The sequence below is a fragment of the Monopterus albus genome, unplaced genomic scaffold (assembly GCF_001952655.1).
Source record: "Monopterus albus unplaced genomic scaffold, M_albus_1.0 scaffold94.1, whole genome shotgun sequence".
NCBI classification, from domain to species: Eukaryota; Metazoa; Chordata; class Actinopteri; order Synbranchiformes; family Synbranchidae; genus Monopterus; species Monopterus albus.
In genome coordinates this window covers 1,085,843-1,100,774 of record NW_018127974.1, presented here as the reverse complement: position 1 = coordinate 1,100,774, position 14,932 = coordinate 1,085,843, and the positions used below count along the sequence as shown (strand labels likewise).

Sequence of the window (14,932 nt, the reverse complement as noted above, 5' to 3'; positions counted from 1 at the left end):
ATCTACTGACAGAGGGTCTATGACGACAATCGATCCTCCTGCAGCCCTGGGGGTGTGTGGTGGTGGTGGTGGTGAGAGGGGGATGCTAAACATTTGCTATTGGCTGTGCTAGTTGAACAAAGTAAAACACATTCAGGAAGAGGGGACAGAATGCTTTGTGGTGGCGTGCACATAAACTGTTGCTTTACAACAAAGTCACAGTATGCATTCTCTGGTTTTATGTGCAGATTTTCTTTTTTTAATTCATCACATTACCACAGCATGTTGGTTTCTACCGGGGACTTTTACCTGATCATCTGTCATATAACTTATAGTCCAGCGCTGCATTCAACAAGGACACGTGAACACCAATTATTTTAAATTAAATGTAGAATTTTTATTTTGGTACATTGCAGTTTTCTAAGGCATGTGGATATTGGAAGACCACTATAAACTCATCATAAAGGTTTTTACTGAAGCACAAAAAGTTTGTCTTTATTCTAATAGTTATTTTTAAATTGTTGAATTATTTATATTATATATTATCTGTTAATTTGATAAATATGCAGCATAATTTTGATATTGTTCCTAATAGTATGAAAGCATATTCAAGGGCATTATTGCCTCATTCCATGGCGATGTGTTTGGCACCCCTACAAATGCAAAAGACTCGAATTGTTTATATCACCAATGAGAAATCTTTTTTCCCTATAACACTGTAGTAGGTCATTTCCCATGAAGAAGTCCTTCTTGAATCCTTTCAGTCATCGTAGAGGTCACTCAAAAAATGTCACTTCTGTGAATGCGTGACAAAAAAGAAGCCAATTTAATGGTGACATTTCTGCAGTTTAGGGAGGCTGGGTGTCGTGTGCTGCTAGAGAGTGAATATAAGGGACTAGCATCTCACACTATATGTACTCATCTGTAAATGGAGTCACAAATATCTCCACTCTTGGACTCTCCAACACACTTAGCTAAATTCTTCCTGTTACATTTTTTGTTGCACCAAACAGGTCACTGCTGTGTTTGTCGTATGACCTTGATGCATCATGACAATGACTGTGGTTTTAGGCAGTGGACAGCTGGAAGAGAATAGATTCTTGGATGCCTCTGTTATCAAAGAATTGCATTTGATATACATTCATCTTTTCCCAAAACTCCTCCCCCTTGGACTTATTTCTAGTCCCCCAAGAAAATTAATGACAGCTAGAGGAAGCCTTTATGATGATATACATCCCTCATAATGAAATGCATAGCTATTGGGAGAATGCAGAACATTGTCAAATGCAGTTTGGATTATAATGAGTTGAAGGGTATTGCAGAGCACTGAATGACCCAGTAGCAGTGGGTAACAGCTAGCAGCAGAGAAATTAAACTATTTTCATGACAGAAGTCTGGTGGCATCTGCTTAGCTCTCTCAGGACTGTTAACATCCTATTACTCTGAGGAATTACATTCAAAAACTGCACCGCAGTTGCAGCTTAGTTTTTTGTTTCTTTATAAAATGACGAAATTAAGACTTACTATCACCTTTAGCTAATGTCTAAGTGTCCTGATACCTTGACAGAATATCTCAAAGAGGGTACATGCAAGAAAAGAAGGAGGGTTGGTAGAAAAAACTAAGACAGAACCTTGACAAATATCATCCATAACATTAAAATAGCCCTATTGTCATTACGGACAGAGAGATTAAATTCATCTCATCAGACGTAAGTATGACAGGTGCCTCAATAGGCTGATGCCAAGCGGCAAGCCAAGAAGATTAGCAGGGCACTGATATCATTATTTCCGCCTATCAGGGATTCAGCAGGGAGGCAATTGTAATTTCTAGGCTTATTAGTCCACACTCGGAGGAGAGAAAGCCCAGTGATAAAGCCGACTGTGACAGCCGGGCATTCCAGCAGCAAGTGCTGTCACTGTGACACTGACCAAATGCCAGTGTGCCTCTGTCCCTGTAATCCTGCCTAATGGAGGTTAACACACAATACAAAGAGGTCCTCATCAATGATCACAACAATCCACATATTTGCATTTTTAAGTTATAAGAGCAGTCAGAGAGAAAATAAAAAATTAAGAGAGGCACTAGGCACTAAGCTGTGGAAAAGAAGAGGAGCGGGAAGGGGGGAGGAAATTCATCAGGCACACACCGAGATGAATCCACATTCACACATACATATCAAGTGTATTTTAAAGTTGTGTGGAGAAGTGGAGCAGTAATTTTGAGTGTGGCAGACAGGCAGATCCTCGGCAATTCAAGACATCTGCCTCTCGTGCCTGGGCAGCCTGTGCCAACACCGGCCCCTGGAGAGAGCCCGTGTTCCTGGCACACTAAAGCCCAGAAGTGTTTGTCGAGCCTAATAAATATTGCACAGCGCTTCCTCTTAATCTCATTAATGATTGTGCATGTCTGTCGGTGGCTGTAGATATAAACAAGAGATGAGCATTAAGCCCTTAAGAAGACAGCCGTCATTAATGCTACTGGCCTCCTCCCTACATGTACAGCTTTGGTCGGCTTCCTTAAAACCAGCAAGACACAGAGTGACTGAAAGACTTAAAGCATACAGGCATTATTATCTGTTCCCTAACAACCGAGTTCATCCCCACTTCGATTTGTCTCTGTAAATCCAGGCATGGGATCGGGGTGCTGTAATATTTTGTCCAGATGACGATATCTGCGGTTCTGTTTGGCAACATGTCTTCTTAATTATGCCTAATTTGCAGATCAAACAGCCGCTTATCACTCCCACTGTCTGTGACAGCTTAATCATCTCTAACCTCAGTGTGGGAGGGTGAACGAGAGCGCCGGGGAGCGTGACCAAGACCTTAATATGATTTGTGTGTTTTGGTGTCATGGTTTAACAGTTTTAATAGCTAGCCCAGTGATAAGTATCATGTTATTAGGGAGTTACATATTTGACTTTATTTTTCCTCAAAAGGAGCTACGTTGTGACTAATTGTATTACAATAATTGTGGTCTCCTGGGAGGAGGACAAATGTGATTTGCATTGCAGCAGATGGCAGCTTTCTGTTTATATCTTTGTATGAATCATAGCCGAGATGCAACCTAAAGGGTTTTGTGCACCTTCCTCAAACTATAAAATGCCACCGTAGTCATGTATGGCTTTAAAAATGAACAGCATGGTCTTTTCTGCTTTTGATGCATTCTTTCTCTCTCCACCATCTTTAGTGTGAATGTGTGTGTGTCTGTGCATGTGTAACATAAGGAGGGGGTATGGGAATGGAAACAGAGGTGGGCGAGAGGGCCTTGATGGCCCTGCAATGAAATCTCCCTCAGCTTGCCTCTACCAGCTGCAATTATCATTAAGCCTCCAATGGAACCGGTCCACTCCAGAGACACCTAAAAGCCGCCGTAGACCCACACATAATATTGTATTAAATGGCACCAAAAAAATCAATACACAATGCAAATGAAAAGCAGGGGAGTAGGATCCACTCAGTATGCATATTTCCTGTCAAGTACACTTTCTGACCCACTGAACGCCGTTCATGGCGGAACTCAGTACTTTTGAAAATTACTGATGATCTCTTGTTATGAGCCCCTATCTGTCTGCCTGGCACTATGTGTGATACGCTTGTTTGGCCATATGTGCTGAAAACCCGCTCGCTTCCTCGCTGAATTAAAAGAGTTTGTCCATGAACTGAGGAGAATGTGCTGCTTATGTCCTTTTTGTACACAGTAAATGGAAATGTTGATAAATACCTCCTCCCATGAAGCACTTGTTTTGTGGAGGCTGTGTGCAGCACACAACGGCACAAGAGAGCTAATTATGAGAGGGATGAGCCGGGGTGAGGAGCAGGGTGGGCAGCTACTTATTTTGCTGCCTTTCTTTCCATTGTATGGAGATATTATTTCTGGGATGTAAACATTTTTGCTGCATTTGTGTGTGTGTGTGTGTGTGTGTGTATACCATTGGATGATGTATACAGTACATGGAAGAAATATGGAAGAAATACTCGAAGAAGGAAGGAATCCTCTGAATGCATGTGTTCCGTTAGTGCAAACAGATAAGTGCTTATCATATACCTGTAGCCAGGAGGTCACATCCAATCTAGCCAAGCAATTCCTCCAAGCCCACTTCCCCTGGTTGAATTTGCAATCTTAACTGGTAGGGTGGTCTCTTCTATTGTGAACAGGGCACACACTGGGTTGTGAAGGCATTCTCTCAGAGGCCCACATTCACGCTGTCCCACAGAAGCTATTTACTCTCTCACACACACATAAACAGGCACACATGCATATTATTTTAGGGACAATTTTTTGGCTTACACAAATCATTTTTAGATATTAGAATTTGATATAATACAGCTTCCCTAGTATTATTTTTTGTAGTGGGCTCCTTACTATATTCAATACAAATCTAAAACTTTTAGTGATAATCTAAATCTTTGTGACAGTAGGTTGAAGCCTGAAGGAAAATGAGCTTAGAAAAATCATTCACAGTTCCTTGGTGCACATATTTGTTTTTAAATAAACATAAAGATTATATACAAATATGTCCTTTGGTGTTTTTAATGGGGAAAATGAGCAAAATAAAAGTGATTAAAGTCATGTCTTTTTATATTTTGGAGGGCTTCAATTGGCTGTATACTGTATCTTAGCTGTGTAACAAAAGCTGGAGCGAGTAAAGTAAGGTTGCATATTTTTTAAACAAATACTTATATTGTTGTAATGCCTGGCATCCGCTAGTGACTGATGTCTTCTCTAACAAGACTTAGTCAACACGTGAACACCAAGAGCTGAATAATTGATCTAACGTATTAATTTAAGTAAATCTATATAAATAAATTTAAATAAACCTGTTTTTTTAAGAGTTGTTTAACTTAAAATATCTTGCTTTAAGAATTTTGATTTGCAGAAAACAATCATAAATGTTAAGTAATATAAATCACCACAAACTTTACAAATATAAAAGTTATTTATTTCAGAAGCTCAGTGGCTGTTAGTCCTTTGTGTATTTATTTTCAATGCAGTAAACATTACAAGTAAGTGGCAGGATCTTTATCACACTCCCATGCTGTCATCAGAGCAGAGATGAGCTGTCATCTAATTAGCCCCAAGCTAACACACTTGTAAAATTGGGCTTTACACAAGAACAATGATAGTCACTGATGTCACTTTTTGTTTTCTCCCTCTGTCCTGCTTTCTTTTTTTTAAGCACACCTCAGCAGTGGAGAACATTTGTGAATTTGTTTTATGCCAGTGGTTATGATGTGAACTCATTATAGGAAAGGTCAGACCCATACATAAATGTATATGAGGCTACTGTCAGCGTGGCCTGTCTCAATGAAGGATCTCAGGATACTTAAAGTACCTCACCCTGAGAAGAGAGAAGGGCAGACCTCACATGAGGTTCACAGGAGCTCGCTCTCCGTCTCAACCAGTCGACCAATCCTGTGTTTCACTTCACTGATTATGCTACCCTTCCCAGACCACACTGGAGACACTCCACAGGGAAAAGTGCAAAGATGCAGCATTCTTTTCTTTTTTTTTTTTTTTACGTCATCGTATCTAAATAATGATGTTGGAGCCACAGACTGGGAGTGTCCACTATTCCCCTTGGAATTTTGGTTCGTGGCCTGTCACGTCTCTGGTTCAGACTCCTGCCTTTAATGACCCTACAGAGCTGTAATGACATATCATACCTTGTCACTCAGGCCTCACACTGTCAATTATAATCATATAGTTTTTGCTGCTGGATCAGGCCACTATTATGACAAATTGATATAGTGATGAGAGATGCAGCAGTAGACGAAGGAGCTGGAGAGTGGAACGGAAACGGAGGGCAAGAGCAGGGGAATATGTTCAAGCACAGAGGGATGACTGAAGACACCTAGTGAGGAACTGCAGTGCCAGTGTTCCTTTCACAGGATTTCATTCTTCATGCAAGTTATTGTTCATTCATCCCCTTTGCCCCTTAAAGAGTCATATCCTGCCTTTTTTGGCTAAAGAACACTTTCTGTCTGTATGGGCCCTGTCACTCCCTTCTTGTTCCTTACAATGAGGGGTTTTACACTGCCACACTAGAAGTGTAAAACCCTTCCCTCTCGGATGGGGCTAGGGCAAGGACCACCAACATACTTGCCCTGTGATGCACCCAAAACAGATGTGCATTGAAAGTCTCCCCAGTTTTTGTTCTGCGATCTCGAGGTACCAACACCCACAAGGCACTGCAATCACTTCCTGTGCTGCACTTTGCTGTACATTTATTACCCTGTTCTGTCAGCAATGTGTCCTTCAAGCTCCAAGATGAATGTTTGCTGAATGAGTTAACCTTGTGTATATTTGACAGTGGATATTGGTGGTCCACCTCTTTGACTGACGTGGCACAAAGGGGTTTTTTGTTCCCAATTATTCTGTTATTTCCATGTGTTCTTCTTGTCGTTCTTTGTTTCCTGTTTCCCTAAGTCTTTAAAAAAAAAAAAAAAGTATCCTTAAGGGCAGACTTTTCATTTCAGCATGTTTTTATTCACTTTGCTACACAATTTTTATATTTCCACAATGACTGCCTCCGGTCCCATTCCCCAATTTCTATCATCAGCCCAGCCTCCATGCCCCAGCCTGTCCTGCCTCAGATTTGGCATTTGTTGGCTAGCGTTAATAGGATTAAAATGGGTTACTAGCTCAATCACACAGGGCTTCAAACCATCCCTAAATGTAAGTATCTCGTGGGGGTCGGGGGGCATTATGCTTCTGTTTTTCCCCCCTCTGGCAGCCCTCCTGATTGGAGGAGAAACCCCAGGCCTGATGGTGGTGGCAAAGGTTTGGCCTCCAGGAAAATCCGCAGGATTATGTCAGCACTCGTTACAATGTACACAAAGACCATAGGATCAGTAGGAGCACAAACGGAGCAGTTAAGTCAAATAGGGTGGGTCAGGGGATTCTCCGCTTCAACCCTGACATTGATTAGCCTTTGTGCTCCGCAACTCCCCACATTCAGGTTATAGCCGCTGAGTTACTGATGCTTAATGTCTAAAATTAGTGCCTCTCTTGCTTTTATAGTGGCTAGAATGGCAGTTTTAAGGCTTAGACTTGGAGTTTGGACTTACAAAATAAAGCTGACCTTACCATCAACCGCTGTATTTAGGCTGATGTTTCATCTAAAGTCACAGATTTTTACTAAGCAGATAAAAACAGTCAACCAGCTATGATAAAATCAATTCAGCCTTGGCAAGGTGGATATTGTGGCTATAGCACACTGTGCCCAGCACACATACATAATTAGACAGTGGATGAGAATAGTAGGGAATCTATTGTGATAATGTGAGGTCACATTGCTCTTGAACATCCATGATAATGACCATATCCAATGAAGTTGTATCCATTAGGCATGCTGAAGTGTCCAGTACCGCATTCGCACAGCCCTGAGACTCACACATACACACATCTGCATAGCACTTTAACAAAAGTGAAAACACATAATTAAAAAAATAAAACACAATAAACAGCAGGACAGGATTAATATTCTGCCTTGTTATTAAAACACCACAGATGCATTATGGGTGGAGCATGTGCGTGTCTACTACAGCAGCACCCTCCAAGGCTGGAAACATGAGGGGCCGACCAGCGATTGATGTTTGTGTTTATTTAAAACGATATTCAGAGGCAGTGTTCCATCTCACATTCAACACACATTTTCATAAGCGATGATAACACGCTCATCGTTCACCGACACATACACACTGTGTTCCTGCTCACACACACACACACACACACACACAGTCTTCTGCCCCACTCAGATGCTTTCTTTCGATCAGTGTGCACACTTGTGTTAAGCTATGCAAAATGGCTACATTCACAGTTCACCAGAGCTTGTGCATGCTAAAAAGAGCTGATGTGCCAGTGGTGTGTGTGTGTGTGTGTGTGTGTGTGTATTTGTCCACTATGGAGGCATCACTGCAGCGATTTTATAAAATATGCACCTAAATCTGAATCTACTAAGAGCATGGATTGATTTTGCTGACCAACAAATATGACACCACCCCCCTGTAGCCCACGTTGTACCCGCTGCACAGATGCTGCATTGCTAGTGTGTCCTCTTTAAACAACAGGATGTAACTAAAGGCAGTTTGTTTCCATTTCTGCTGCATCAGGTTAGAAAACAATGGTTCATACATAGGGTACACAGTTATTCCTATTAAAGTAGCTTCTCTGTAAAGATTGCTAATGTCCTTTAAGAATATTACAGCCATATGGGTTTTCCCTTCACACATATCTGTTTATTTATTTACCTGGATTAGATCATAAAATCGTGAAATTACCCTAAAATAGCTTTTTTTGAGAATACACACTGTATATATATTTTTGCCCATATCCTTTCCTGTCAGCGTATTCATAAATGTTTCAGGAAAATGTCTTATTTTAGCAATCCTCCAGATAGCCAGAGCCCATTTCCATAGCTTTAAATAATGTCAATCTGGGCAAACCCTGGATTGAAGCCCTAGAGCCGGAAGGCACAATTTCTCCTTTGCCTACAGTCTGATAATTTTCGGAGCTATTGGCAACTTGGGAATTTTGCAGCCTTATCGCTTGGGCTCAGCGAAGTTCACTGCCACTAATCGGTGGAGGGATCACTCCTTCAAGGATTGCATGATCATGTTTTTTTTTTTTCCAGGGCAGTGACAGCTGCCTGCATCGGGGCATTAGCAATGCAGATGAACCAAGCCTAATGGGTTAATGCGTAACATGCGAAAATTAGGTTTAATCCCCGAGTGAAATAATCTAACATTTTCAAATTCCTTGATGTGGGAATAGAGACATTGCCTGTGACTCAATTAGGTGCAATGCAGATCAAAGCAAATTTACCTAGAACATGCGCCCTAGATCTCGCGCATGTGTATGCATGTGTGTGGTTGTGTGTATGTATGTGACAGTCAGGGATATGGCAGTGTGCTTGTACTCATAATGCTGCAGGCAAACCCAGGGCGGCAATAACATCATGATGACAGAACCTCTGCCTGTTTATTTATTCTCTTTACTTACCTCACTGCTCAAATAATGTCACTGCACACAGACATACACACACACGCACATCCAAGAATGAATAGCCTTAGCCGTGGAACCTGCAGAGAAGTGATAACTGAGATGGTGCGAGCAGCCTCCGTCACAGCGGCAGTGTTTTCAGCTTAATTGGAACTAAGTACCAGACACATGTGGGAGCAAATATATGTGGCGATTCATATGCATGTGGCCAGGTTGGGATATATTCCTTATTCAAATCTAAATTGAATGGGGGTTGGCTGAATCCATTCCAAATGTAGCACTAATGTTGGATTCTATCCTGCATCACGCCCCATGATTACTATTAATAAGCTCCTGCCATGTGTACATTGGAGACCATACACAGTCCCCTTCAATGGAAATGGAGCACCATGGTTTCTTGGGCATGTGTGTGCACATACATGTGCATGTGCGTGTGTATCATTAGCAGGGTGCAGCTGGCCATTAGGGTCCTAGGATGGGTGTTGTTTTGCTCTTCTCCTCGCTGTATTCCTGTCGGTTATTCTCTAATGTGTCACTCTGACCACCGGCACTTTGTTAGAGGACAAAAACCTTTCCAAACTGCCTCTCACACAAGTGCGTGTGAGTGAGGTCGAGACTGATTTCTCCAAACAGGTAGCGAGTAATGAAAGACATACACTAAGCCTTCACGAATTGGCAATCGAGAGAGGAGAGAGGACTTCAGAAATAAGCGCTGTTTGGGGATAGGAAGCATCAAAATGTAGCAATTACTATCCCCAGACAGTTACCCCTCCACTGAAATCAATGAGGACACAAACTGAACAATCAGCTGCAACTAGCTATCAACAATGGAGTGGAATATGTAAAAATGCCAATTAAATGTGTTAGCATACACACAGGTTTTTTGTTGTTTTGTTTTTTTTTTGTATGATATCCCAACATCTGTGGCATTAGCCGTGGCTCTCTTTATGTAAAATAGAGACAGGGAAATGAATACGCAATCTACCACTGTGTTTTCATCATTAGTGCACTCCAACTCACGGCTCTGCTGCCTCCCAAGCCGCCTGAGTGGGGAGAGAGAGGAACATTTGTGTGCCCCCGCTTGCCAAATTAATTCTTGTCTTGACATCTTAATTCTCAGTTCTTGTGTGTGGTCAAATCAGCCTACTATAGAAAAGCAATCAAGCAATTATTCCCAAATTATATTTGCCCAACACACACTGATTGGTTATTCTTTTCTTATTGAGTAAGCTCATTAATTCTGAGCAGCTTGCTTGTTATGCCTCTGCCATTACTCCTTTCCCCTCTCATCCCTTCTCTCTCTCTCTCTATCTCTGTTTCTGTCTGTCAGTCTCTCTCACCCCCTGCTCTTCATCATGTACACCCCACCCCCACACACACACTCCTCTTTCCTTCTCTCTCCAACAGATGCACCCTATCTTGCAGCCCCAGCCTGCTGATGTTTTGGAGATGACATACACTACAAAAGCCCCATGATCTGTGGCATTGTCTAGTCGGCCAATTACTATTCCCATCTCTGATTAACTTTGATGTGGAACCTAATGAGATAAGGCAGCTTATCAAGGCAGCAGCTGATAGTGGTCTCATTTATTCCTGTGGCTCGCACCCAAGCAAGTGACAAAAACTAATGAGGAGGAGTTTGTATGTAAGTTCAGGTCTAAGGGAAGTGCAGAATTGTTCATCTGCAGTTCATCAGCTCCCGCCTGAAATGGCCTCAGCATCGTCAGCGTGCAGCGCCGAGGCACTCCACAAAACAGCGCAGTGACTCGCTGTAGAAGAAGAGCCACCAAGTTTGTCTGTCTGACTCTCTCTCTCTCGCTCGCCTCCTCGCTGCAGCATCTTTCTCTTAACAGCTCCTTTTCCCTTCTCCAGGCTCTAATGGTGCAACTAATTGGTCAGGTTGTTTAGTTGTGAGGAATGTTGTAGAGGAGTGTGTGTACAAAGCTGTTCCCCTTTCCTGATCCCCGAGAGGTGAAACCTTCTTTTTCTACTTCTGCTATCTTTGTCTATTTTTATTTTCTTCTGAGAGTGTGTGTGTGTGTGTGTGTGTTAAATTTGTCCACACAGAACAGGCTGCTGATTGTGTTTCACTGTAATATTTTCAGTCAGTTTAAGGATTCATGTACTGTTAAAAAAATATGTTTCTGAAATTTGAATGGCCACACATTGAATTCTGGATTACAAAAACAGGATTACACCACAGGTTTTCATAGTGCATCGATCATGATAAATCAGCTGAGCTGAGGTACAGAAAAAAATTTTTTTTTCACTTATTAAAATTAAAATGTGGTCACTTCCCACTGCGAGACAGTGTAATAATTACTGTCCTTTAAAAAGGTTGTTAATATTTTCTTATCAGCAATGCCACTACATTATAATAAAACAGTCCTTTTAAATAATACTTTTGTTGTGAAGCAGCAGCACATTCTTGTAATTCAGTTGACGAAGGAGGGGAAAAAATACCCTGAAGTGAAATGAACTGTGAATTCTCCTGCATGGACTGTGTGTAGAGAGGCAGGAAGTGTGTGCCTTTTGATTTGGGGTATAAAAGTAAATAATATTTGTACATCTAACACATACTCGAAGTGAATGAGCAGCCCCTGAATGTGTTTCTATGAGCAAGTGGAGAGCTCTACAGACTTTAAAGCTGGAGCCCAATTAAGCCTCGCCTCATCGAGGGAGGGAGAGGAGCTGAAAGCTGAATACATAAGATAATGCAGCTGCACTAAAGCAGCCAGCTCGCTCAGTGTAAAATTAGAGAGGGAAGAAAAAATCTTGATAAAGAGAGAAGAAAAAGCAGGGACAGACAGTAGGGGGAATAAGAGGAAAAGATGTTCCTCTGGGGCGATTTCCTTTGAAACTGGTTAACCAAATACAGCTATTCATATTCAGCACAATTAATAGTGTCTCTTTCTTGTTCAGACGGCACATCATAACGGGCAGAGGGGAAGAGAGAGAAGAGGATTTCTTTCTCCCTCCAAATTGTAGCCAATTTAAGGACAAAGCGGTACCCTCTACTTCCCCAGAATAGGAGTCGCGCTCATAAAAGAAGACTGACAGTCGACGTCCAAATCGCATTCAAGGACGCAATTTCCAAATGTTAATCATAATCTGCAGATGTTGGCCACTGATACATTTCTTTATTTATTTATTTTGATAGCATGTCTGTGCCCATTTGGATGGCCTGTGAAATTTGAAACAAAGAGGAAAAATCCCTTCTGTTTGAGGCATGTTGAACAGTGTGTGAGACCAGCCACAGCATGGACATCTGCACCATCATCAGATGGGGTATGCTAGCAAACACACACACATGCAGAGAGGGAAACATGCTTACATACACACCCATCTCCTTCCCTTTTTTTTTTTTTTTTTTTACTTCTGCTGCTTTCCCATTCTCTCCAGGTCATTTTAGAGTACCTCCAATGTGTCATCAGACATTGGTTTCTATCTGAAAAAGAAATACTTGACAGAAAGGTATATAAAAGGAGGACACTCTGAATTTTTGACATTTTTTGCACAGCTGCTTCAAAATGAGTAGGATGAAGAGGCAAGGAAAAGCAACTCCAAGACACATTTTTGTTTATTTGCTGCCTTTTCTCCCTTTCCTCTTTCAGTGAGATGGAGGCTAGCACGAGGCCACAGCTGACTCATCCTTGTATAGAGGGGACTCAGTGCAGGGCCATGAAAGAGAAATAGGAATGGCTAAATGAATTCTGGGATCTGCTCTATTCAGCCAAACTCAAAAAGGATAACCTCTTTATTTCCATTTAGATACCAAATGCAAGGTGAAACCCAACTTGTCAGTTAGGTGGCTTTAAATGTTACTTCCCTTAATAGGTAAATACCTACAGCAGTAACCACACCTGCTAACTGCTAATTACATTTATTCAGATTCACGTTGTCTGTGTGGATGTGTGTGTTTCTAGTTTTGAATGGTCCTAGCACCATTTTTGTCTTTTTTTTTGTGGTTAAATATACTGATAAATGTTCTTGATTAGTTTAATGTGTTAGAAAACATCTATTTTTCTATTTACATTCTACACACATTTTGTTTTGTTTTTTAATAATGAATATTCCTTCTTCTCTAGATGTGATCCATCCTTCAGTGGTCACTGATGTTATGGAGCTCATTCTGGCTGAGTGAGACTAACACTTGACTATAAAAGCCATTGATTGGGGTGGCATTAGAGAGATTCTGTTGCTGTTTGTAATATTTCTTGGGGGTGCTGTGTAATTGCTTGTGTTTCAGGACGTTTCTAGAGCCATCATTGGCTTCTGGCTCTCTTTGTTGACTTTGTCCCGCCTTTCCCCCCAATAAACAATCCTCCCAGCTGATAGCATGCCAGGTTCTGTTTGAAACAATCAGTACTCGTGCCCCTCTCAAGTATGCCAAACCCATCAATAGGCAGGGGAAGACAAACAGAGCCATGCAGCTGTCCTCCGAACAAAATGAAGCACTTCCGGGGCCAGTGAGGAGGAGCAGACCACTGGGTGCACCCTAAATGGACCATTGTACTCTCTCACAAAAACCTTCAGGATCACACAGCACCCAATTGTGAGCTGAGCAACACCCTTCCTCATCTACCCACTATACCCATACCTACAAATCACGCATTTACCTTCACCCACCCCAGCCATGTTTCTTCATTCATTCTCTCCCTCCCTCTTCTGGTCAGTGAAATTTTGCTGTATTGTTTTGGGGAGCAATAAAAAAACTCGCCCTGCTATAAATGGATGTAATGGCTTTGGTATCCCCACCCACCCTTTCTCCAGTCAGCAGCAGACTGTGAGCAAGGCAGACTCTGCGTGTCTAGCTGCCAAAACACTCAACATGCCACAGCAGTCTGGGTACTGGGTGCTGAAAGAGGGTCTGCATTTTAATATTCAGTGCACCAATTCATTAACATTCTATTCGAGCCTACAATAGATACTGGAGAGGCTGTGACCCTGCAGTTCCCCCGATCAAGGTCAGTAACTAAGAAAATAAAATCTGAATTGCATCCTGGCACACAATTGGATCCTCCAGCCATGCCATATCCCCGCTTAAGAAAATAAAATTACCCCCCACCCTCCACCCAACGTGATGAACGTATTCACTGTGTTCTCAATAGGAGCACTTTGGCATGAAAAGCCTGTGCTTCAAAAGTACAAATTATTATTTTGATCTTACAATGTGAAATGTAAATTCATCTTCAGGACAAGCGATTTGCAAAGTGCTTCTGTCATCGCAGTGACCCTCGTAAATTATGGATTTGTTAAAGTTTTCTATTTACGCCCCACCATGACCATGCACACACACACACACACACACACAAAAGCACTCACAAAAGCTCCATGGGTTTTGTAGATCACCACAGTTTTACAACCCATGCCAACTATGCAGCACTGTCTGTAAAAGGTCACTCTTACTATTCACATCCCTGCACATATAGACACACACACACACAGTCAAGAGAATAAATCTAGCCGATCAGTCGATTATGTGATTGGGTGCTGTGACAAAGGGTGTGCATGTTGCTAACACGTTCCCTGTCAGTAGAGGAGCGATATGTGGGTAGACACAAAGCCTCATTAAAATACATACAGAGCTGGTGCGACTCCGGTGGGTGGGAAAGATGCTCCATCAAGATGTCGTTACAACATGGCTGTCTCCACCCACTGCCATGTATCTGCCTCACACTGTCCTCCCCCATGCCTGGACAGCACAATGGCTGGCTCCTTTATAGCCGGTGTGGGCCATTCCTTCCATTCCCCGCAAGGTCAGGGCCTAATCCTCGGGGAGTTCTCACATTGTGTTTTAGCGAACTGGGGTCAAACTGTTTGAAATGAGGAGGTTTAGTTAAACATCTATTAGGCAGGCCCAGTGTGTTGGAGTGCGCTTGATTTAAGTGCAAAGCTGTTGTTCTCAGCTGTCCTCATACTCAGCAGCATATTGGGGTGCATGTTTCACAG

At 42.1% G+C, this 14,932-nt stretch overlaps 1 long non-coding RNA gene across 2 annotated transcripts in view; it reads left to right on the top strand.

Moving 5' to 3' along the window:
* The window catches only part of LOC109965027 (uncharacterized), a 38,005-nt gene extending 24,329 nt beyond the window's left edge, over positions 1 to 13,676 (top strand). Inside the window, exons 3-6 of one of the 2 annotated variants that reach the window (XR_002275584.1) lie at positions 12,141 to 12,268; positions 12,383 to 12,454; positions 12,595 to 12,765; positions 13,069 to 13,676. This is a non-coding gene — a long non-coding RNA (uncharacterized LOC109965027). Of the gene's footprint in view, positions 1 to 12,140; positions 12,269 to 12,382; positions 12,455 to 12,594; positions 12,951 to 13,068 lie in introns of those variants that run through there. The other variant, XR_002275583.1, reaches the window with a different exon arrangement.
* The last annotated feature ends 1,256 nt before the right edge of the window (positions 13,677 to 14,932 follow it).